The following is a 24043-nucleotide window of genomic DNA, read 5'->3' as shown; positions in this document are numbered from 1 at the left end:
ACATAATCGATCTTCCTATTCTAGTTGATTGAACCAAGAAAGAACATTCTCTCCAACCTGAGCTGAGAAGATTTTTATTTCCAGGAAATTCAGAACTGATAGTAATATATCCTTGTTCAGCTGGGAGCAACTGTAAACTTAGAAGTGTGAGGCGGCTCTCTTCCACTCACTGCATACTGGGAACTGAGAAGCAGAGAAAACCAGTTCACAGAGAGAAAAGCTGCCAGTAAAATTTCCTGTTTACCGGGCTGAGCTCATGCTTTCTTCTTTGGGGGTTAGAATATACCTGTGCATCATTTATAATGTTTGGACTTTTTCTGTTTGTTTCTTTATACCATAATCTAGCTTGAGTTCATTTCAGTTAATTGCAATTTACACAGTCCTAATGAATACAGAGATGCAACTCAAAACTTACGTTTATTTTGTTAAAAAAAAAAACCCCTTCTTATCAAGTTTGTCCTCCTTCAGAATTGTAACTAGAATTTGCTATGATACTTTTAGAATCTAATTAACAGGAGCCAGAATTTTCAGATTCAGCTATGACCAGGACTATATCTCAGTGTGATGTGGCCAGGACTGGTAATTTCTGAAGGCAACGGTTATTTCTCAAGGTGCATAGTATTAAATATGTCTTTACCAGATACTTCCGTAATTCCATGTTCTCCGTTTAAAGATCGAGGTTATCTTATTTTCAGTTTCTTCAAGTCATTAATATATTCCTGTTTTTTTTCTTCATAGAAACTTTTGATAATGAATCTTTGCTTTATTAGAGCTTGGGGCTTTTTAAAAAGTTCAATTTCACTGTGAAGTCAAGGTCTTAAAATTTCTTATAAGTAAATGATTTATGCTTTATATTCATCTCATTTACTAGATTAGTTATAGCCTCAACTAAGCATTGATTTGATATTTCTTGTGTGTTTGTGTCTGTATGCCTGCATTTCCGTACGCATGTATTCATGTAATAGTAACTGTCTAAAATAAATGATCATAGTGCAAGCAAGAGGCAGGTGAAGGCCGTCACTATTAACTCATTAAATGAAAGTAATTTCTTTAGTTAGTCGGGTATAATCCATATATGGACGTTATCATTTGGGAGTCCAAAGTAATTTGAGTATTTTCTGAGGCACAGGATGCTTCCTATACTAATAATACCTATTTTGATTGTCTACCTGATTCTGTTAGATCTTCTGTTCCTGAGAAATACATAATTTTAGAAGTTGAAAAATATTTTAAAGGTAAAAATGTCACTCATTAATTTTCCTAAGCAATGGATTTCAGTTGCAAAAATTGGAAATGGGTTAATATTTCTTTCAAATTTTATGTCTTATGAGTAGTTTAAAAGGTTTGGATTATCATCTTCATACCTTTCAAAAAGATAATAGAATAAAATTACACAAAACAAAACTTAGATTTGATTCTTCCAAGAAGAGCTAAGAGTATTTGCACATCATTACAGTCCCCATTGTTGTTTCTTTCTTTAAGCAGATATTTAAATTTGGAGCTATATTTACTATTTAAAGTAACCCAATATAGCAGAAAAAGTAGGAACCCTCAAGCCACATCTCTTTACGTCTCCAATACATAAATATTGTATCCTAGCATGACATTAGTAAGATTCACCGGGGAAAATGAAATTTTATGATAACTGATTGCAATTTTCTTGTAGCAAGCTGAGCTGGGAAAACCATACATAGAAATTAGAACTACAGTTGGAGCTTAAAGAGGATGCAGGATAGAGCAACCATTATGTAATAAATATTTTACTTGTGGGGCATGCCTTTTTTTCATTGATTTTAATTTTTTTGTGTGCAACATATGCATAAAATACATAAAATGTGTAGGAACAATTCACTTGCCTTTATTTGTAGTTTTATCATATATATGTTCACCCAGAAATAATTTGATTTTTATTATTTTTGAACTTTATATACATGTAATCATACTGTCTATATCTTTGTTGAATTATTGTTTTTCATTCAACTGTATGACATCTTTTTTCTTTTTTTCTGTGGAAGATTAGCCCTGAGATAACATTACTGCAAATCCTCCTCTTTTTGCTGAGGAAGACTGGCCCTAAGCTAACATCCATGCTCATCTTCTCTATTTTACGTGGGACTCCTGCCACAGCATGGCTTGACAAGCAGTGCACAGGTCCACACCCGGGATGCAAACCTGTGAACCCTGGGCCACCAAATCAGAATGTGTGCACTAACCACTGTGCCACCGGGTGGGTCCTATGACATCTGTTAAAGATTTTTCATATTGTAGATCATTCATTTTCACTTCAAGTAATAGTCTAATTTTTAAGATAAATAGTTTAGTAAGTTATACACTTGGTAAATATCATCTGGATTGTTACTAGGTTTTTAAAAATTTGTTCATTTTTAGTGTTACTGTATTGCTATGAACATTCTTGTATGTCTCTAAGGTATATATCTAGAGTTGAAATTGCTGAATCAAAGAATATGTGCACATTCCAATTGATTAGATAATGCAAATTGTTTTGCAAAGTTGATGTAATATTTAACAATTCCATCTATATATGAGAGCTTCGTTACCCTAAATTGTAGTCAAGATTTAGTATTTACTAATGTTTTAATTATTTTCTTGGTGATGGGTGAGATAAAGTACATCATAACATACATATAAAATTTAACAAAACCTTAAGATGATAAAAATCTTCACCCTTCTCCTTAATAATGCTGGGATTTAGAATGTTTAAACTCTGATCACCCACTTCTTAATATGCTATTGTTGAACAAGATTTTTATTCTGTCTTGATTTTATACCAACTCCATGAAGTAGTTATTATTATAGTTTTATAGAACACGTGTCGAGTTTAACCTTTTTCCCTCAAGTGATTCTTTTTTTAATCTCAGATCTTCCTTCTCGAAAGCAGTATATCCTTTAGGATTTTCCTTAGTGAGAGACTTTTAGCTTTTAACTCTCCCCATTTTCTTAAAGTAAAAAAAAACTTTATTTTATCTTCTTCTTTGAACATTCTTTTCACTGGATGTATAATTCATTATGTACAGTTATTTTGCCATTTGAAGAAATCATTCGACTTCCCTCTTTCCCCCTGTTGTTCTCGTTGAGAAACTAGTTGTCTGTGCAATGCTTGTTTCTTGGTGGTTAACCTGTCTTATCGCTGACTGTTTTTAAGATTTTCCAATTTTACGATTTTTCCTTTTAACTTTGTCTAAATGCTTTTTAAAATTATTTCATGACCTTCGAATTATCTTTATCATTTATCTTTTCCAGAAATTCTATTGCACATTTTTTCAAATCTTCCCAGTGTCTAATTCTTCATCACACGAAAAATTGTTTTATTTTTAAAAATATCTTAAATATTGTTACTTTATATTTGATATTTATTAGTTCAAACCCTGCAGTCTTTCTGAGTTTGATTCTGAAGTTTTTTTGTTTCTGTTTAGACTCATTTATAGTGACTCCCTTCTACATGTTTTAGTGACTTTTTTAGTTATGAGACTATGTTTCTATAAACTTTATCTGTGGGAATTCTTTGAAAATTGAGTTTAAAGACGTACTTTCCATAGAAGAATTGTATATGCTTCTGCTAGGGGCCTGGGGGACTTATTCACTGAGGAACATTTTAAATGAGACATTTGGCTTGGGATTTTGAGGGGCCAGATGGGAATCTGAATTCCAGTTCTCAGACTCTGTGAGGGTAGTTACAATTAAGAATTTGCGGGGAAACTTTTTTCACCATTTTCTCTGGATTTACTCAGGAGCAAAGACAAAACAGTTAAGTGTTCTCTAAAGTGGTAGGTTGTTCTTTAGGTCACTTACAGAAGGCCCAACAGTTTTGAGGGCGCCAGCTTTTGAGGAGGCTGTCTGATTTCCAACTGCTTCAGCCCCCCTTTGCCCTCTCCTGCTTTCCCAGGATGGGGCCTTTAACCGGGACAGGTTAGCAAACGCCCTAAAGGCAAAGCTTTCAAGGCTTCTTTACTCCTGTGGAACAGGTTTCTTACAGTTCCTTGCCTCTCAGGGAATTATTTTTCCACTGTCTTATCCATCTCTCTCTATTAAAAAAAAATATCAAACAGTTTTGGTTTTCTCTGCTGGGAAATGTTTCTTTGCACATTTAGAGTCCCATACTGTGAGAAATTAAAATGCATTGCTTTTTTTCCTCTTCTTCCTAAAATTTAGGTCGTTGGGGTGCATAGAAGATTATAATTTTAAGCTCAAGCGGGGCTCTGGCATGATTCTCTTTCGGTCAAAAATTGTGTTTTGGGCGTTTATTAGCAGTGTGATCTTGGGAAAGTTGCTGAAATGACTTCCACCTCAGTTTCCTCCTGGGGTTAGTAACTGTACCTACCTCATAAGGTTATTAAGTTGTTAAATGAGTTTCGTAGTTAAACTGGTGACTTACATAATAGCAGGTACTCGATACATGCTAATAGTATTGTTGTTCTCTCTGATGAAGTGCGAAGAAATCAAATGTCGTCTTTTTGTTAGGCCAGCTTGCATAGGCAGGAAAAGCAAAATTTTGTAAAATATGACTTGTAGACTGAGTTAAAGATAACCACTAACATAAAGATACAACCTTGTGGTTTCTATCTGTCATATATTCCTAATTGTATTCCATCAAATTCTTAAAAGTTAAAGTTTTCACCATGGCTATCTCACTTTATTTAAAATTTTTAGACTATGAGGCGTAAGATACAAATATATTAAAATATTTACTCAAAAATGTGTTCCCAAACCAATAAGAAAGGTTGCAATTTAGGTATTTTAAGCCCATTTACTGAATATTATGTTTGTTTAATTGAAAAATGGATAAGACGATGTGGTTTCTGCTCTTCCTACTAATGTAATTCTGCTCCCCCAGCTCCACTAGAATAGAAAAAGTAGAAATGACTTTTAATGAAAAGCACCTTATTTCCTCCATACGTTGCATCAACTCTGATTATTGAGTACAGCCCTATGGCTCATTCGTATCCAGCACTGTGAGTTCCGAGGAAGGAGCAATTAGACTCTGACAATGGGATTCCAGAACATAATGGACAATATGCCAGGTATTTAGTTTCAGTGTCTTCATTTCTATTCACATCTTTATGTACTGTGTGATTTTTCCTTAATTTAATTTTAGGGCCATTATTGTATCTTCTGTTTAATTTTTTTATAGCTTGCTATAATTAAGCTTTTATTTGGAAGTCATTTTAAAACCACTGCATCGTTGTCATGGAATTGGTGGTAATATGTGATTACATTATGTTGTCTTTTGCCAGGACACTCTTGTAAATGAAGCATTATCCTCCGAGATTTTCTTGGCTGAAAATGTAAGTAATTAAAAATGTAAACAAATATTATCTGTTACATATGCTGCAATAATAAATACTTCAGTATAATACAAGTTAATGTCTCTTTTGGGACACAGTTTAATCCTGCTACAACATGTTTTATAAATGGATGAATAAACGGTTAAGCACTTAATATCTTATGTACCACGGCATGCAGATGCCCAGGATTTTTATATAGTCTCTCTTTGAGTATTTATGCATTTCTTAACAGGCATTATCAAGAATCTTTGAGTAATATTTTTTATTTAATAACAACAGAAGCTCTGGAGATTTGAAAAACAGAATCACACGTCAAAAATTCCCAATTAATAACCAATATAAATGATAGTCTAGGAAAATGGGCACTCTTTGTCTATAGATAAATAAAAATTAATACATCCTGCTTGGAAGGCAATTTGGCAATATGTATCAAAAGCCTAAAAATGTGCATAACCTTTTACTGATGAATGGACTTCTTGGAAGTTATCCTAAAAAATCATTGAAATATACACAAAAGAGAGTGGACATGATTTTAATCATTATACTATTTTTAATATCAAAATATTATAAATGAGCTGAGCATATATCTGTAGAGAACTGGTAACGTAGAATATCATCAATCCATAAAATGGATTACTATGCAGCTATTAAAACCAAGTCGTAGAGGAAAAGTAAATGACATGATAACATAAAAGTTTAGATTATATGGATAAGCAACAACAAACAAAAATCGGCTTAACCAAGAACGGTTCTCCAATGATTATTCAGATCTTTTAAAAAGAAGTCATCATGGGCTCATATGAGGAGTATCTATCGTAAATTAGTGATTTTGTCCACACTGAAGGAAACCACACAAAGAAAATTATTAGATCAACCAGTTGAATAGACTGATTTTTAAAACAAATTGATTGCAATGTTGATTACATAAACAGCTCAGACTTTCTTGAACCTTTCCTCAGCCATTACACAGTGTACATGAAGCAATATATTGTACTAAAAATCCAGGCAATTCCACATAAAATAAAATTTTTTAAATGATGTACAATATTAGCAGAGAAATTCCTGTGAAGTGCTGAGAAACTGTATCTATCTTTTTTGTACAAGGATAGCTTTATCTAAGTTTGGTTAAAAGAGAACTTAGGTTTTTACTCTGGCCAAGTGAGAGATTATAAAATTCTTTTTCTTCAAAATAACTATAAAACTGGACAAAATTGACAAAAATAACTATTTCAGTATGTATAAAATTGACAATTGCATAAAACAATCTAAGAGGGATTTATCCTTGAAAATCTGCTGAACTTTGGGTAGTATTATTTTGACTTTACAGCATTCTGGCCTGAAGCTACTCCACTATCCTCCACCATCCAACCAGCTACCACTGCTAGGATTAGATGGTGCGGCAGCTTCTTTGCAGTACACCAGATTTAGAGTGGTGGGTGGTACCCATAGCCAGGAGCATTGTTAGTGGACAAGACTTCACAAAAGCAGGTGAAAAGGGGAGGGCCAATGACTCAGTGTAGTTAGCCTACGATTGCCATTATGACTGGGCAAACCTAATTCTACTGAGATTGGGTTTATATGTTCAGTGGAGATTGGAGAAGCTTCAAGCTATTCACATACTCCTGGCCAACCCTGAGGCTGTGCATGTGCACATAGGATACTTGAAAGGGCTCAGACAGAAGGTAAAACCTGGAGCAGATCTTAACTGTTCTAACCACAAAAAAGAAATGGTAATTATGTGATGTGTTGGAGGTGTTAGCTAACCATATGGTGGGAATAATTTTGTAATATGTAAGTGTATCAAATCAATATGTGTACACCTTAAACTTGCACAATGTTCTATGTCAATTATATCTCAATAAAGCTCAGGAAAAAATGGCCTGGAATTTGGAAATGATATAGATTTATCAGTAGAGAACAGTAGCCATACTGGCTAATCATTAATTGATTAGTTTGAGATTCTCGATAAGGATATATGAATATATATACACATACCCACACACATAAGATATATGTGTAAATATATACATATATACATTATGCATATGCATATACTAGAAATTCTGGAGTTGAAGAGTACAATAACTGAAATGAAAAACTCAGTAGAGAGCTCAACAGTAGATTCAAGATGGTAGGAAAAAGAATCAGTGAACTTGAAGGTAGATCAAGGGAAATTATACAATCTAAAAAAAGAAAGAAGAGTAAAGAAAAATGAACAATCTTAGAGATCTGTTGGTCAACATTAGGTGTATCAACATACGTGCAATCAAAGTCCTAGAAGGAGAGAAGAGAGAAAGAAACGACAGAAAAAAAATAAAGAAGTAATGATCAAAACTCCCCAAATTTGATGAAAAACATAATCTATACATTCAAGAAAGTTACCAACCCCCAAGAAGGATAAGTAAAAGAGGTGAGATATATATACAATTAATGGCTGACTTCTCATCAGAAACAATGAAGCCCAGGAAGCCTGGAATAACATATACAAGGGCTGAGAGAATAAACAAGGAAACAAAAACAAACAAAAAATTGTCAATCAAAAATTCTATTTTTAGCAAAACTATCATTCAAAAATAAAGATGAAAGGAAGATGGAGTATACATATTGTTCCCCATTCCTCCCTCTAGGTACTGCTAAAAACCTAGAAATTATATATAAACTAAACATAAGTAGAATCTGAAAAGTGTAGACAGTGAGGCACTTGCCTAGAAATCTCATGCTCCACAGACTAACATAATAGTGCCCCAGACTGAGTAACAAGGATGTATACTCTTACTACTCTTTTTTTAAAATTTATTTTTTATTTTTTAATTTTTTTTGCTGAGGAAGATTCACCCTGAGCTAACATCCATTGCCAATCTTCCTCTTTTTTCGTTTGAAGAAGATTAGCTGTGAGCTAACATCTGTGCCAATCTTCCTCTATTTTGTACATGAGTTGCCTCCACAGTAGGCTGAGGAGTGATGTAGGTCTGCTCCTGGGATCTGAACCCACAAACTCGGTCTCCCAAAGCAGAGCATGCTGAACTCAACCACTAGGTTCCAGGTCAGCCCCCTCTCACCATCCTTATTCCATAAAGTACTGGAAGTTCTAGCCACTGCAAGAAGACAAACAAAGAAATAAAAGGCATATATATTGAAAAGGAAGAAATGAAACTGTGCTTATTTGCAGATGGCATGATATTTTACATAGAAAATCCCAAGGAATCTACAAAACAAAACTCTTATGACTAATAAGTGACTTCAGCAAGGTTGCATGATACAAGATAAACAAATAAAAATTAACTACATTTTTATATACTAACAATGAACCTAAGGAAACTGAAATAAAACGCAATGCCATTTACAATTGCTCCAAATAAAATGAAATGTTTATATATAAATTGAACACTTGTGGAATTTGTATACTGATAATTATAATGCTTATGAAAAAATCAAGGAAGATCTAAATAAATGGAGAGACATACATGTTTATGGACTGGATGACCCAACATAGTTAAAATGTTGATACTTTCCAAATTGCTCTATATGTTCAATTCAATTCCTATCAAAATTCCAGCAATAGCTTTTGTGTGCACTCATAAGCTTATAACTAAAATTTACATGGAAAGGCATGAGCCCAGAAATAGCCAAAACAATACTGAAAAAGGAGAAAGTGGGATGACTCACATTAAGTGATATTAAAGTTACATATATATTGATATATAGCTGTAGTAATCATGATGGTTTGGTACTGGTGGATGGATAGACACACAGATCAATTGAATAGAATAGAGACCCAGGAAGAATCCACACAAATACACCCAACTGATTTTTGACTAAGGTACAAAAGTAATTCAATTCAGTGGAGAATGGTATCTATTTCAACAAACAGTGCTGGAGTAATTGGACATGTATGGGCAAAAAACCTCCACAAAACATTGTTCTAAACATTATACTTTCTACAAAAATTTATCTCAAAATATATCACAGAATGCAAAGTGAAAAGCTATAAAACTTTCAGAAAAAAATATGGAGAAAATTTCCATTTGCATTTCCAGGACTAGGCAAAGAGTTCTTGGACTTGACATCAAAAGCATTATCCATAAAAAGAGAGAATGATAAATTGGACCTCATCAAAATTGCTCTCTAAAAGACTGTGTACAGGATAAGAGGACAACTGTAAACTGGGTGAAAATATTTGCAAACCATTCTGGATAATAATTTTCCAACTTCTTATAAAACCAAATGTGCAATTACCGTGAGATTGAAAAATTGTACTTTTGGGTGTTTATCTCACAGACATGAAAACCTATGTTCACACAAACACCTGTACATAAAAGTTATAGGAATTTCACTCATATAAGCCCCAAACTGAAAACAACCCAGGAGTTTTTCAATGGATGTATAGTTAAACAAACTGAGGTACATTTATACTACTGTGGAATATCACTCAGCAGTAACAAAGAATGAACTATAGATCCACACCACAGCATGGATGAATCTCTGGGAAATTGTGCTGAGTAAAAAAGCCAATTCCAAAAGGGTATATAGTATATGATTCCATTTAGGTAACATTTTGAAAAGACAAAATTTCAGAAATGGTGAACAGATTCATGGTTGCGAGGGATTAGTGCATGATGGAACATGAGAGGGAATTGGGTGTGGTTATAAAAAGGTAACACAAGGGATCCTTTGGTGATGAAATTATTCTGTATCTTGACTCTGATGCTTGATACACAAACTGACACATGATGAAATTGTACAGAACTAAATACACACACAAACAAATACACACCAATGAGTACACCTAAAATTGAGGGGATCTGAATAAGATAGGTGGATTGGATCAATGACAATAATCTAGTAGTGATGTTGTAACATACATTTGTAACATGTTATTATTGCTGGAAATATACAAAGGGTACAAGGAATCTCTTTGTATTATTTTTCACAGCTGCATGTGAATTTACAATGATCTCAAAATAAAAAGTTTAATTTAAAAAAAGAATTATATTACAACCAAGTGAGGTTTATTCCAGTGATACAAACCTAGTTCAATATTTAAAACAATCAATGAAATCCTCCATGATAGCAAACTAAAAAGTAAAATCACATGATCATATCAATTAAGGGAGAAAAAGTCCTTAATTAAATCCATGACCTGTTCATGCTAAAACCTCTCAACAAACTAGTAATAGAAGAGAACTTCATAAAACGGATAAAAGACATCTAAAAAAACCCCACAGCTAACATTATATTGAATGGCAAAAGACAAAGTGCTTTCTTCCTATAATTGTAAACAAGGTAAGAATGTCCACTTTTTCATCACTTCTATTCAACAGTATACTGTAACTTCTAGCTAGTACAATGAAGCAAGAAAAAAATAAAATAAAGACTTTCAAATGTTTTAAAGGAAACAATAAAATTGTCTTTATTGCAGAATTATCTGGTATGTATAAAATCTCAAAAATTCACAGAAATCTATTATATTTATATATATGAAAAATCAAAATCTGAAAATAAAATTAAGAAAACATTTTCATTCAGAACAGCATCAAAAAGAATAAAATACTTAGGAATTTGTTTAATAAAAATCTTCAAACCTGATGTATTAGAAATTATAAAACATTGCTTAAGAGAAATTAAAAGAGATTCATATAAACCAACAGATAGTCCATGTTCATGGATTAAAGTTTCAATATTGTCAGGATGACAGTTCTCCCCAAGTTGATCTCTAAAATCCCTGTAATCCCTATTACATGCTAGCCAGCTCTTTTGGTAGAAATTGTCAAGCTGATCCTAAAATTTGTTTGGAAAATAAAAGCACCTAGGATAGTCAAAACAATTTTTAAAAAGAAAAAATTGTTGGAAGACATATGACGCCTGGTTTAAAAGCTTACTGAGTCCACAGTAGTCAGGACAGTGTGGTACTGGCATAAGCCTAGAGAGACAGAGCGATGGAACAGAGCTCAGCGTTCACGAGTAAATCCTTACAGCTAAGTTCAATTGATTTTCAATAAAGACAAGTCAATGGAGAAAGGTTAGCTTTTTCAAAATATGGTGCTGGTACAATTGGATGTGTACATACAAAAAAACCCAAAACACCACAAAGCTTAGACTCTATTGTTATCTTATACCATATTCAAAAATTAACTCAAAATGGACCTTAACCCTAATGTAAGAGAAAAAACTATGAAACTTCTAGAGAAACACAAGAGAACCATGCCTTTCAGTTGAGTAAAGTGTTCTTAGATGTGAGACCAAAAGCATGATCAATAAAGAAAAAAATAATATATTGGATGCCACCAAAGTTAGAACTTTGTGCTTCAAAAAACACGATTAAAAAAATGAAGACAAGCCATATACTGGGAGAAAATTTGGCAGACCACATATCTGATAAAGAAATTGTACCTCGACTATAAAAGAACTCTAACAACCCAATCAAAGAAGACATACAACCCAATTTTTAAAAAGGCAAAAGATATTGATAGAAATTACACCAAAGAAAATATATGAAAGGCTTATACTACATCAAAAGATGCTCAACATTATTGTTGTTAGGGAAATGTGAGGTAAACTAACAAGAGGCTACTACACATCCATTCAAATGGCTGTAATCAAAGAGACAGACAATACCAAGCGGTGGTGAAGATGTGAAGAAACTGGAGTCCTCACGCATCGCTGGCGGGAATGTAAAATGTTACAGGCACTTTAGAAAACATTTTGGCCATTTCTTTAAAAATTAAAACTAAGTTTACCATATAAACCAAGAATTCCTTTCCTTGGAATCTATAGCAGAAGTCTAAACATATTCTCACACAAAGACATGTATGCAAACAGTCACAGCAACATTATTCAAAACTATCAAGTTGTGGAAAACAATCCAAGGGTCCATTAGCTGGTAAAGTGATAAACAAATTTTGGTATATCCATACAATGCAACACTATTTAGCCATTAAAAAGAATGAGCTACTGGGGGCTGGCCAGTGGCGCAGGGGTTAAGTTCACACATTCTGCTTCAGAGGCCTGGGGTTCACTGGTTCAGATCCCAGGTGCGGAGCTAGCACTGCTTGTCAAGCCATGCTGTGGCAGGTGTCCCACCATATAAAAAGTAGAGGAAGATGGGCGTGGATGTTAGCTCAGGTTCAGTCTTCCTCAGAAAAAAAAAAAAAGAGAGAGAGGAGGATTGGTGGCAGATGTTAGCTTGGGGCTAATCTTCCTCAAAAATAAAAGAATGAGCTGCTGATACATGGATGTCAAAAAGGTTATGCTCAGAGTCAAATAGAAGCCAGAGTCAAAAGACTGTATATTATGATTCCAGTTATTTGAAATGTCTACAAAAGGCATATTCATAGAAATGGAAGGCACATCACTGGACTTGGGGGAGAAGAGGGGTTAATCGTGAAACAGCTTTTTCGGTTGATGGACATGTTCTAAAACTGGGTTGTGGTGATGTTTTCACATCTTTATAAACAATCTACCAACATCATTGAATTGTTTTACAATGGGTGACTATTACGTGTCAATTATTTATCTCAATAAATCTCTTCAAAAATAAACATTGTTTTCATTATATATAACACATATTTTGTTTGAACAAATGTAAAATAGACAATCGAAAAAACCTGAGTCCTTTAGTCGACTCTTGTATGATCCAGAATTTTGATGGCTGCTCACTCATTTTGTTTTGTTTCCTGTGTCTTGTGATGCATATAGTTTATGTCATGGTTTTCCGGTGAACAGACTCACTTGATAAGTGCATAATATGTTCAGTAAGACTTAATTTTAGAAGATAAATTTTACATTCTTTTTTTTAAGCTACGTTCTTCTACAACCCACTGATTCCATCATTTTTAGAAATGTTGTTCACACTCCAATGTTTCCCGATGCTTCGGTAGTTCTCCGAGCAGGTGAACACACAGGTGGAGAGCTATCTTTACCAGGAAACATTTGTTTAATGTCCACCTGTGCACATTATATTAAATAATTAATCCATTTTGTATTTTGCATTCTTGTAGGACAAAAAAAATGCTGTAATAGTATTTTCTCACACAGTGTTCTAAAATCATAAATGAGAAGAGGGCTCAACAATGTTGGAACACTGCCAGATGCAGAGCTAGAGAAGGAGAAGCAGCTGGAGGAAGCCCTGAAGTCAAAGACACCGTGCATGTCTTAAGTGTGCCAAGGATTAACTCCTGTATTCTGGTCTCTAATATCCAGCTCAGTTTACTCCTTTTCTCTCTGATTTGGTGCACACACTCTTACTTTTAATATCAGATCATCACATAAAAGCCCTTTTTATGTATCTTGCCTGTACCTAATGGCATGCCGAACTGGTCAAACATACGTGGTCTTTGACCTTAAAGCAAATAGCTTAAAACAAGTAGCACATATATGAAAGGCATTTGAGCAGCTTAATACATATGATTCTAAGGCCTAAAATGTGCTTACTTGTCATTAATATTTTGTTTTACAAAAATGGTAATCAGCATTCATACAACCTTGAGTCATTTCATTTCACATTAATCTTTACTTACTTTTATAGCTCCATATAAGAATTCCTCAGCCTTTATTTTAAAGAGGTATGAAGAAAAGTGAGGGATGTGACAAAGTGATTTATATAGAGAGTTTAAAAGTTAGGCTTTTTTTTTTTTTATTGGTTAGTTTTGAAATTTTTTTTTTTCAGTCTTGGAGAAGGGGGCCAACCAGATTGAACAGCCCTGCCAAATTCCCAGGTGTCTCCACTAGTGTTGGAAGTCTTGTTTCTTTGCTGAATATGTGGAGTTCACTGAACAAGCAGTGACTCACACAAAGGAAGAGGAGAAAAAGATAAACTAGTATGACGGAGAAGTAGGTAATCATTCTGTGGTCTTCTCCTCCACTATAGAAAAAAAGGAAAATGCTGCCATTAATTAAATCTCTGTGTTATGAAGCCAAAGTGTCTTCAAATAAAGCCTAAGAGAAGTGAACTGCAATAAAAGGAACATGTGTTAAACATATTGGTCATTCTACCTCTGGTTTTCCAGTTGCAAAACCAATTGATACTTTTAAAGAGTTCTAGGAATCCCAGCTGGCATCCGTGATTGCTGTTCCAAAGCATAAGAAACAGCAAAAGGAGAGCATTACTCACCAGGAAAAATTCTTTAATTACTTTTGTAAATGAAGGAAAATGGAGAAATATACCAACAGAACACTCTCAGGCATTTAAATTGTGTTTATTCAATGTTACAAACGCTCACATTAAATTAAGAGAAAGAGGCTAAAACACAATAAAAAAAAAAGTGTCTCATAATTGTAAACCACGTCTTGATACAGGGCGGAGCTCTAATAAAAAATGAGACCTCTTTTCTAAACCAGCAGGAAGGATTTCCGAAGCAGGTAGCCTTTCAGTCCTTATTAATTCAAAACTGCTGTATTTTTTCAGGCTCAGACTGTGTATCAGACACTAGCCCTCCTATTCTTTATTTCCTCTTCCCGCTTCCTCTTTGCTCTGTGGATGATAAGGGTACCAAATCAATAGCTGTGTAGAAGAAGCAGATATAACATTCCCAGAGACACTGGAGACAGGGAATAGAAGCCACAATTCATTTTTCTGTCTCAGTTGAGATTGTATTTATACCACCTGCTGTGCCTGTGGGAATGGAATCTATAGTAGTGTCTTTAGACACAAACTTTCTCTTAGTCTCTTTCCTTTTTCTATTCAGTATGATAGGTTTTTTTTTTTTTTTTCTAGGAGGAGTAGCCTATGGCACTTGGCTGAAGAGATGAGACTTCAATGAGATATAGGAGACAAAGAGTGACAAATTAAAATGACAAGGCTGTCTTATAAGATTGTGAGCCAGTGAAATGAAGTATTTCTTGCCCAGTCAATGTAGACAGCATTATGCTATGTGGTAATAGATTGCAAGACCTGGGCAGCCTGTATATGTCTTTGAGATAACTGAATTTGTCACTATCAACACTCTCCCAAAATGTGTCTCTCCTGGCTTTTGAGAATAGGAGTACGAACAAAGGTATTCATGTAAGTCAAATATTTAGGGACATTTTATCTTTTATTAAAAAAGAAACCTTTAAAAAAGAAATTTTAATAATCTGTTAGTCAGTGGCATGACATTAATCCAAGCAGAAGCCTTGAAATAGGCAACTAACAGCCCCGAAAGTGGCGGTGAACTTTGGTATTGTGTCTATTGAATGTCTTCTTATACCTGTCCCCTCGTAACTCTAACTGGTGGTTGAGCACACGCTCTCTCCGACCTTCAGTTCCACCAGCTAGGTGTCTTTACCTTGTCTCAACATCATCATTCCAAATTTAACAAACATTAAGTAAAATTTTTAGACTTTCTTTAAAAAAAACCAGCAGAAATGCAATTGTACATTATCAGAAAAAGAGTTTGTTTGGTCTGCATTCACATACTTGGTATGGAATGGGGAAGGGAAAGGGAGCAGAGGATTGTAGGCACACTGGAGCAGGAGAAAATTTGGAGTCATCTCTAATACGCCCTTCTTTGTCATCTCCTACAGGTGACTTGGTAAGACACCAAGTCCTGTAGTTGTTTTGTTGCAATATTTCTTTCAAACATTTTTCCCATTTCCAATCTTTCTGCCTCCCTCCTAGCTCAGGTCCTCATTTCTTTTCAAAGTGAGAAATATAAATCATCCAGGGACTCTAATCATGTTATAAATACTTTCTGTGGAACACTGAGAATACAGAAGAGATTATTTTTTTCCTTTCATCAAAGTTCCTCTTGATGATCCTGGCCAATTATATTATGTTAGGGAATTGGGGCCAACCATAGTAGGTTGTATTTGTTGTATATTTTGGAAATAGTCTAAGATTTCTTGGGAATTCAACCCAAGAAAACGTTAGCCTCTCATAAATTAGTGAATACCTTCAGTTGTGGATGGTCATGTTTTTCATCTTTTGGTTGGTCACAGATTTTTAGTTGTTTCTAGTTTATTGATGCAATCACTACAAAAACTAGAGGATGGTGTGCTTTTCTCAAAGCTATGCGACAGTCATGGAATAGGAAGTGTCCTTACATAAATGTCATTCCCATTTCCCCAGGTAGACTATACATTTCTTTTCTTTTTTTAATTTATATAGTTTGAGGAGTATTTTAGGTGATTTCTATTTCACCAAAATCAAATACTAAACAGTTTAGATAATTAGTGAAAAAGTTGAATAAATGAGCGATGGCAAACCTGATTGTTGCAGAAAGCTGAGATTCCCCAAAGTTCTTTCATTGGAGTGGGTTGTAACGATAGCCCTTTGGATGCAAAAGGGTTTGAGTGGAGCTGTGTTTTGTAATTCAGAAATACAGAAGAAAAGTTAAGATAGAGCTATCATTCTTGGGAACAAGCGAGTCCCTCGTGGCGAATCAGGAGTTTCCATACATACACTGGTCTTCCCTTACCTGCAGGGGATACCTTCCAAGCGCCCCAGTGGATGCCTGAAACCAAGGATAGTACTGAACTCTATACATGCTATGTTTGTTCCTGTACTGTACATATGTAACTATGATAAAGTTTAACCTGTAAATTAGGCACAGTAGGAGATTAACAACAATAACTAAAATAAAACAGAACAAATATAACAATATACTGTAATAAAAGTTACCTTAGATCTTAGTAACCTCAGCATATTTTTTTTTCCTTATTGAGTAGAGAACTTTCACCTGTTCACTTAAAGAAAGCACTATATGACTTCTCTTTGGCATATCTGAATTGCCAGCATCACCACTCTTGCACTTTAGGGACAGTATTAAATAAAATAAGTTTTACTTGAACATAAGCACTGTGATACCGTGACAGTTCATCTGATAATCGAGAGGGCTACTAAGTGACTAACGGGCAGGTACAGTGTGGATGCACTGGACAAAGGGATGACACATTCCCAGAATGAGAACAGAGTGAGACAGTAGGAGATTTCCTCACGCTGCTCAGAAAGGTGCTCAATTTAAAACTTATGAATTGTTTATTTCTGGAATTTTTCATTTAATACTTTCTGACTGTGATTGACCATGAGTAACTGAAAGTGCTGAAAGCGAACCAATGAATAAAGGGGGACTATTGTATTCTCATAACATGAGGAAATAGAAACTACCTTCAGAGTCCCCAGTCTTATCCTATTGTCTTATTTTTTAAAACTTTAGATTGTTTTACTCAGTTCCCAGTTTTGGATTTTCCCAATGTGTTAAGCAGAGGAAAATAAAAGATAAATCATAAAATGTCAAAAAAAAATTTAAACACGCATAAAATGTAAGACCGGAATTTGACTTACTTCTCAGATTCATGCAGGTAAGAATCAATGAACATAATCTCTCTTTTGCAAACTTACTGTTTCTGAATTATATATTGCTCAATATACAATTTTTCCTCTAAAGCCAATGGAAAGAGAATGATGACTTCAACAGCAAAGATAACACTATATAAATGAGCTCAACAATGGTCATCCTTTACTCAATTGGATTTAAGATGAATAAACAATTTCAATAAATTGACTTAATTAGATTGTGCTTAAGTGTGCAAGCAGTCTATTTGCTGAAATCATGTACAATAACTTATTCAAGAAGTGCTGGTGTATAATTGCCTGAAGTCAGAAGATAAAAAAGAGAAAAAGCTGAAAATCCATTATGTTCGTGTTAACAGTCTAACTAAACTAATTAACTGCTATCTGAATTTTCACACCTCTATTTCCTGATCTTCTTGCCTCAAATCTCCAAGCTGCAAAAGCAACAAACAAAAAAACCATTTGAAAGAGAACAGTACTAAATATAATGCAGAATATCCCATTTTGTAAACCAGTTACTCTTATTTTCTCCACCCTCATGTGTTTACATTGTTTGACCAACAACCTTGTTATCTATACTCTCTATATTACTTATGTATCTTAATCAGTTATCCTCACACAAATGAAATAATAAAATATTTTCTGTACAGCTATCACCTTAACCTGACTCATGTGTATAGCGACTTTTAAATTTAATACTGAGAATTAGAATTCCTGATATTGCAGAAAAGTGTGGGAGATCTGCAAATTCAAACTTTTTAAATAATTAAATAAAAAGATTTCAAATCAAGTACCAATACCCAGCTCTCCAAATTTGTTACACGATATTGAAAATGTCTAGAGTTTTCTTCAGTTTCTAACTGGATTTGAATACACAAACTCTCAGTTACAGCTAAAATCAATTTATCCACACACCTTCACTAACTAGGATCTGTTATCTTATATTTGATTTTTAAAGAAAGAGACATATGAAAAGGAAACAAGTTTTCCTAATTAGGAATTTATGCTTATGTAACAGGAAAGTGAACAATGGCCAACAGAAATCAAAGACAAACTGTTATGTTGAACCATAAGAAATCTCCAATATTTGACTTTTTTTTGTCTTACATAAATGGTTATTTAATATGGTTCAACCGGATTTCATTCTGGTTTAAATCAGAGTTCTTCATTTCTTATACATTCCAGTTAATGGAGGCATTATAATATAATGAAAGATCTCCCAAAAGTCTTCCAATTTTCATTACCTTAATGTCAAGATGCCAATTTTACCTTTGAAAATTTGAGAAGTGTGGCCAGCCCCGTGGCTGAGCGATGAAGTTCGCAAACTCCGCTGCAGCGGCCCAGGGTTTCGCCAGTTCGAATCGTGGGCGCTGACATGGCACCACACATCAGGCCACGCTGAGGCAGCGTCCCACATCCCACAACTAGAAGGACCCACAACTAAGAATATACAACTATGTACTGGGGGGCTCTGGGAAGAAAAAGGGGAAAAATTTGAGAAATATAGCCTATAATATATCCCCATCACCAAATAACAGTCTTGTAAGTCACTATAATGAAATGCAGTTATTGAATGTACAATTATTCTCATAGTGTATTATTCTCTTGTAGAAGATATTCTGCTGTTGCTTGATGATTGGCTTTACAGATATGTATTTTATTGTGATTTACTGTGTAATATAATTTATTTCAATTTTGTTTACAAGAAGAGATGATATTGATAGTGATAGTAATTTGTTTGAATAGATATATTTGCATTAAATTATTTTATATAATAATTATACCATGTGTAAAATACATAATAAATCATAATATTTTTACATCGATTATTTCTTTATAGTTTCTGATACACTTTAATTTACAGACTTCTAGACAAAACAGAACTACCATGAACAATTTTCTTATTTTTATTAATAATAATTCTTCTTTCTTGATAACTTTTCATCCATGATTCGTGAATAACACTGAATCTGAAACTGCACCATCAATTTAAATAAATTAAGAACTCACAAACCACAGATCATGTTATATTCTAGAGTTGAATCTGCTACTAAGTGTCGTATGCATGAATAGAAATCTTTGAGAATGATCAGACCCTAATTTCTTGTGTTGCTATCCCTCTGTCATGCTGTCTGGCTTACAGATTGTCTGGCTAATTTCTACAGTTGAGTTCTGACTGTGAAGTGGCATTGAGGTTCAGCAGGACACACTTTCTGTATATATCCATGGCTGGTTGTGCAATTGGTAAGAACACTTAGCTAATGAATCCAAGGTCGTGAGTTCACTACTGTGTGGACATGTTTGCTTTGTTCTATTCAAGGGTTATGGATCACACCCCTCCTCACAGGTAACTTTCTTGTGCATATATGTCACTGGTCACAAAAGAGGTCCACACGATGGTGTTTGGGAGGATCAAAGCAAATCCATATGCACAGTTGGGAAAATCACCCAAAGTGCTCGTTCGCTAGAGACTGAGTCAACTTCTTCATCCAGGATTCCTGCTGTTCTGTGTTCTATGTTCACGTGTCCTCCATACTCTCCTCCATGCCTCACAGCAGGGTGATGATGAGGCTCTTCAAGTTTGGGGGTGAGAAGCTCTTATTAATTATGTTCTACCACTCTGCTACACGTGTGGTAATGAAAGAATGAATCTAACACTCAGAGTCATTGTCACAAATCCTATTCTTCCAGCCTTTGTATGTGGATTTTGAGCTTTAATTAATATCATCAAGAACACAAAATTTCTCAAATCAAGAGTCATAAACTCCACAAACCTAGGAAATTCTCACATTATTAAAGAATTTGTGAGTCAAAAAAGAAACTTTTTCTAGTTATTTATAAAATAATTTCATAAAGCTGTGCTTGTTATAACTATCTAGTCCTCCCAGTCTTGAAGACATAACTTCAAGTAATGTACATATTTTTAGAACTTAGAAATATTTATCTTTCTAAAATGTAAACAGAAAAGTAACCAATAACATGAATGAAGATCTTTTATAGAGTTTAGAACTAATATCCACTCCACTGGATTTTATTTTCTAACAAATTAATCATTTGCCTATAAGTATTTATGTTCTTCAAGTGTTAATCAAATTTTAAAAAGCAGTTACTGGTTGTGCTAGAGTGGAAGCCTCCAAAGGTAAAGACTTGGAATAGTTGCAGACCCAAATCATAACACACAAATAAGGCAGAGAATATTTACAAATAGAATTTCCAAGGTCTAAAAGTAAGAGTATTAAAACAGCATCAACCAGGCATGTCCATCTTGAAACTTTCACATAAATGTCAAAAGTGATATTATGACTAAATAGGATAAGGTCCTTGTGATATTGAGGTGCAGAAGGATTTCTTACACACACTCCAAAAATCCAAAACAAGAGTATACTTTACATCAATTAAAGAACTTCTGTAAAGTAAAAAGAAAAAGGAAACAAACTAGAAAAATGGACAAATAGAGTATTGCCACTAGTAAAGAGAGAAACGCAAATTTAAATAGCAATACTCTACCTGTAATGATATGCTACAGTACTCAGTGAAATTTAATGTGTAGATATCTCTACCATATGACTCTACAGAATGAGACCAGTCTGAGTATGTATGCCATCCAGAGAAACCCTTGCTTAGGTTCCTAAGGGGATATGTACATAAGTGCTTACTTCAGTGCTGTGTGTGTGTGTGTGTGTGTGAGTTGGAAGCAATCTAATGGCCCATCAGCAGGGAGATGAGTAAGTAAAAGTATGGATGTACATGATGAAATACTATGAGGCAGTCAGAAGTAATAAACTAGAAGTAGATAGTGGAAGATGAAATCTTAAAACTTACAGCTGAGTGAAAAAAGTAAACAAACAAAAACACAAAACCCAGCAAAATAAAAACAAGGACTATAGTATGACAGGCATTACGTAAGACTAAAAATTCCAATATACACAAAATGATCTTTTTAGGGATTCTTATATATCTTACAAATTTGCTTTCATATTAGAATGGGCACCTATTGGGAAGAGGAAAAGCGAAAGAAAGATGGGGACAATGGAGAAAAAAATAAAAACAAAATGGAACAGTGACAGACCTTGCAGAGATGGAAGATGATAAGGTGCCAAGAGCTGAGGAATATAACTCGTTCCTTTGCAGGTTGTACAAGAGAAAGAAAATGGAGGAGGAGGAAAGAAGAGTCAGAAGAAAGAGGAAGAAGAGAGGCTCCAGCAAACATGTGCCTCCTACTCTGCCTAAGTCACCAAGGATGTGATTTTAAGTAAGTTTTGAACTCAAAGCAAAAGTGCAATCAATGTTCTCAGAACACCCCCGACACAGTGCCTTCAGAGGATGGAAGTGCTTAGTTCATCTTATGCTTTCAGCAAAGATGCTGCTGGTTCTCATTCATCATATGATCCTTACATTCTGGTAACGATAGTCTCAGATTTTATTAATTCGGGAATTGTTTTTCTAACAAGGCTATTTGTGTGATGACAAGCCCATGTGACTTTGAATGCATTTGGTGAACTATTAGAATCTTAAAGGAGTACATTGGTTATACTAAGCTTGATTAGAAAAAGTGTCACTGATTGCCCTACAGCTAAACTCTTTATTAATTTGTACCGTGCAATTTCTAGTTTGAAATTCATAGGCATTTAGAAAATTAATCCTTCACAGAGAGAGGATAATTCAGGTGGTGAACCTAGTAGAAGGCAGCCCTTTTGGGTATTTACTCTGGACACATTATCCCCAGCAGAACTGAATGAAGAGCACTCTGAACCATTCACGGCACAAACCCTTCAGCAAGGCAAGTTCAGATGTTGGCCTTCATCAGCTTATGGTGAGTGAATAAATCTTGCATTTACATAGTCCTTTGCATTTTAAGAGTCTTAAAGTGCTTTACAGGCTACATCTGATTTAAGTAGGCAGAAATATAAAATCTCAGGGGCTAGGGGCAAAGCAATTCATGCTCTTAACCACACACACACAAACAAACAAAAAAGCCACCAATTCTTCCTCAGTGGTAGAAATCAGTGTTGACAGGAAAATCTTTCACCTAGAAGCCAACTGTGATATCACAAGCATAAGATTATAGGCACATTTTCTGCCAGCCAGCTACATGGAAACTTGAAGCTGAGTTCTATTCTTAGTGATTTCAGTTCAATTCTCAGAGGAGTTTTGTGGCATAAATATCAAAGTGCAGAATTGACTTTGGAGCATAAGTACATGAAATAAAAGCTGGTTTCTATAGAAAAGGCAGTGGGATGATTAAACTCATATTAAACAACATTATTTAATGGTTCCATATTTCTTTTATATAACTCAAAGGACCAGAAATAAACTCACAGAGCATTACAAAATCAGTGTATATCCAGCTGGAAAAATTGTTCAAAGGCTGATTATCTCTAAGATTTTTTCAAAGTGAGTATAAACTGGTAACACCTTGGAACTCAGTCAATGATTTTAATGTATACTAATTGCACATAATGTATACTGTATGTCTACTATATGCATTTATGTATATCTACACACTTATTTTTTCAGAATATACCACATTAACAGAAATGCATATAGTCCATACATATCCATTTGTAAATGTGCATATATACACACATCAGGGATGGCTCCCTGTAGAATAATAACATAAATATACCTGAAACTTGAATTTAAAAAACACAAATGTATCTTCAACTTTGCAAACAATCTATCCCTAGTTGTCTAGAGAAAAGTAACACTTTTAAAAATAAAGTTTTGCTTATTATATTACCATTGTGCACGCTGACGAAAATTCTTAGGAATATTAATGGATGACACTTTAAAACGTTGCCTAAATCTGTGGTTTCTCCTTTTTCTGTCAATATATTCTAATATTGTGGCTAAAGATACTCATGAAGAGACTTTTTGTTTGATGATTACAGGACATGAACCTGGTGGCAAATCAAAATTGTCTTCTGAGCTGAGGAAAGTGACCAAGTATGTCTGTTTCCTTTTTGTTGTTGCTGTTTTAAGAAAAAAAATTGGCACTTAAAAATAATGATGACAATTCCTAATGAGAACATTCGTTGAAGACTGTGTGTCAGTGCCAGTATAAGCTAACAATTTCAACAAAGTTAGGTAGTTGATTGACATTAGCTGGGACATATAACATTCAAGGTGTGTCTGTGTGAGTTTTGAATATTACCTTATTAATTGTCTCTGGACGGCACGTAACCTCCTAGCGTTCAGCTAAGTTTACATCACTTGGTATCTGTATATAGGACAGAGGGTCCTGATTCCTTTCTGATAACGAGCTAATAGACAAGTATGACAAATTTACCCTGCTGCCAATCTTCAAGTCTAATACTTGGTTTTCTGAGACTTTTAGAATAAACTAATATGGTCTACTAATGATATGGTCTGTGATTTTCATCAGTAGGCATCCTGGGAAAGGGTCAGTTTTAGAAATAAGTAGGTTATAGATGAGGGCACACTCAGGCCTGAGGGCCGCAGCACATCTGTG

The sequence above is a fragment of the Equus quagga genome, chromosome 4 (assembly GCF_021613505.1).
Source record: "Equus quagga isolate Etosha38 chromosome 4, UCLA_HA_Equagga_1.0, whole genome shotgun sequence".
NCBI classification, from domain to species: domain Eukaryota; kingdom Metazoa; phylum Chordata; class Mammalia; order Perissodactyla; family Equidae; genus Equus; species Equus quagga.
This window is presented reverse-complemented; position numbering follows the sequence as displayed.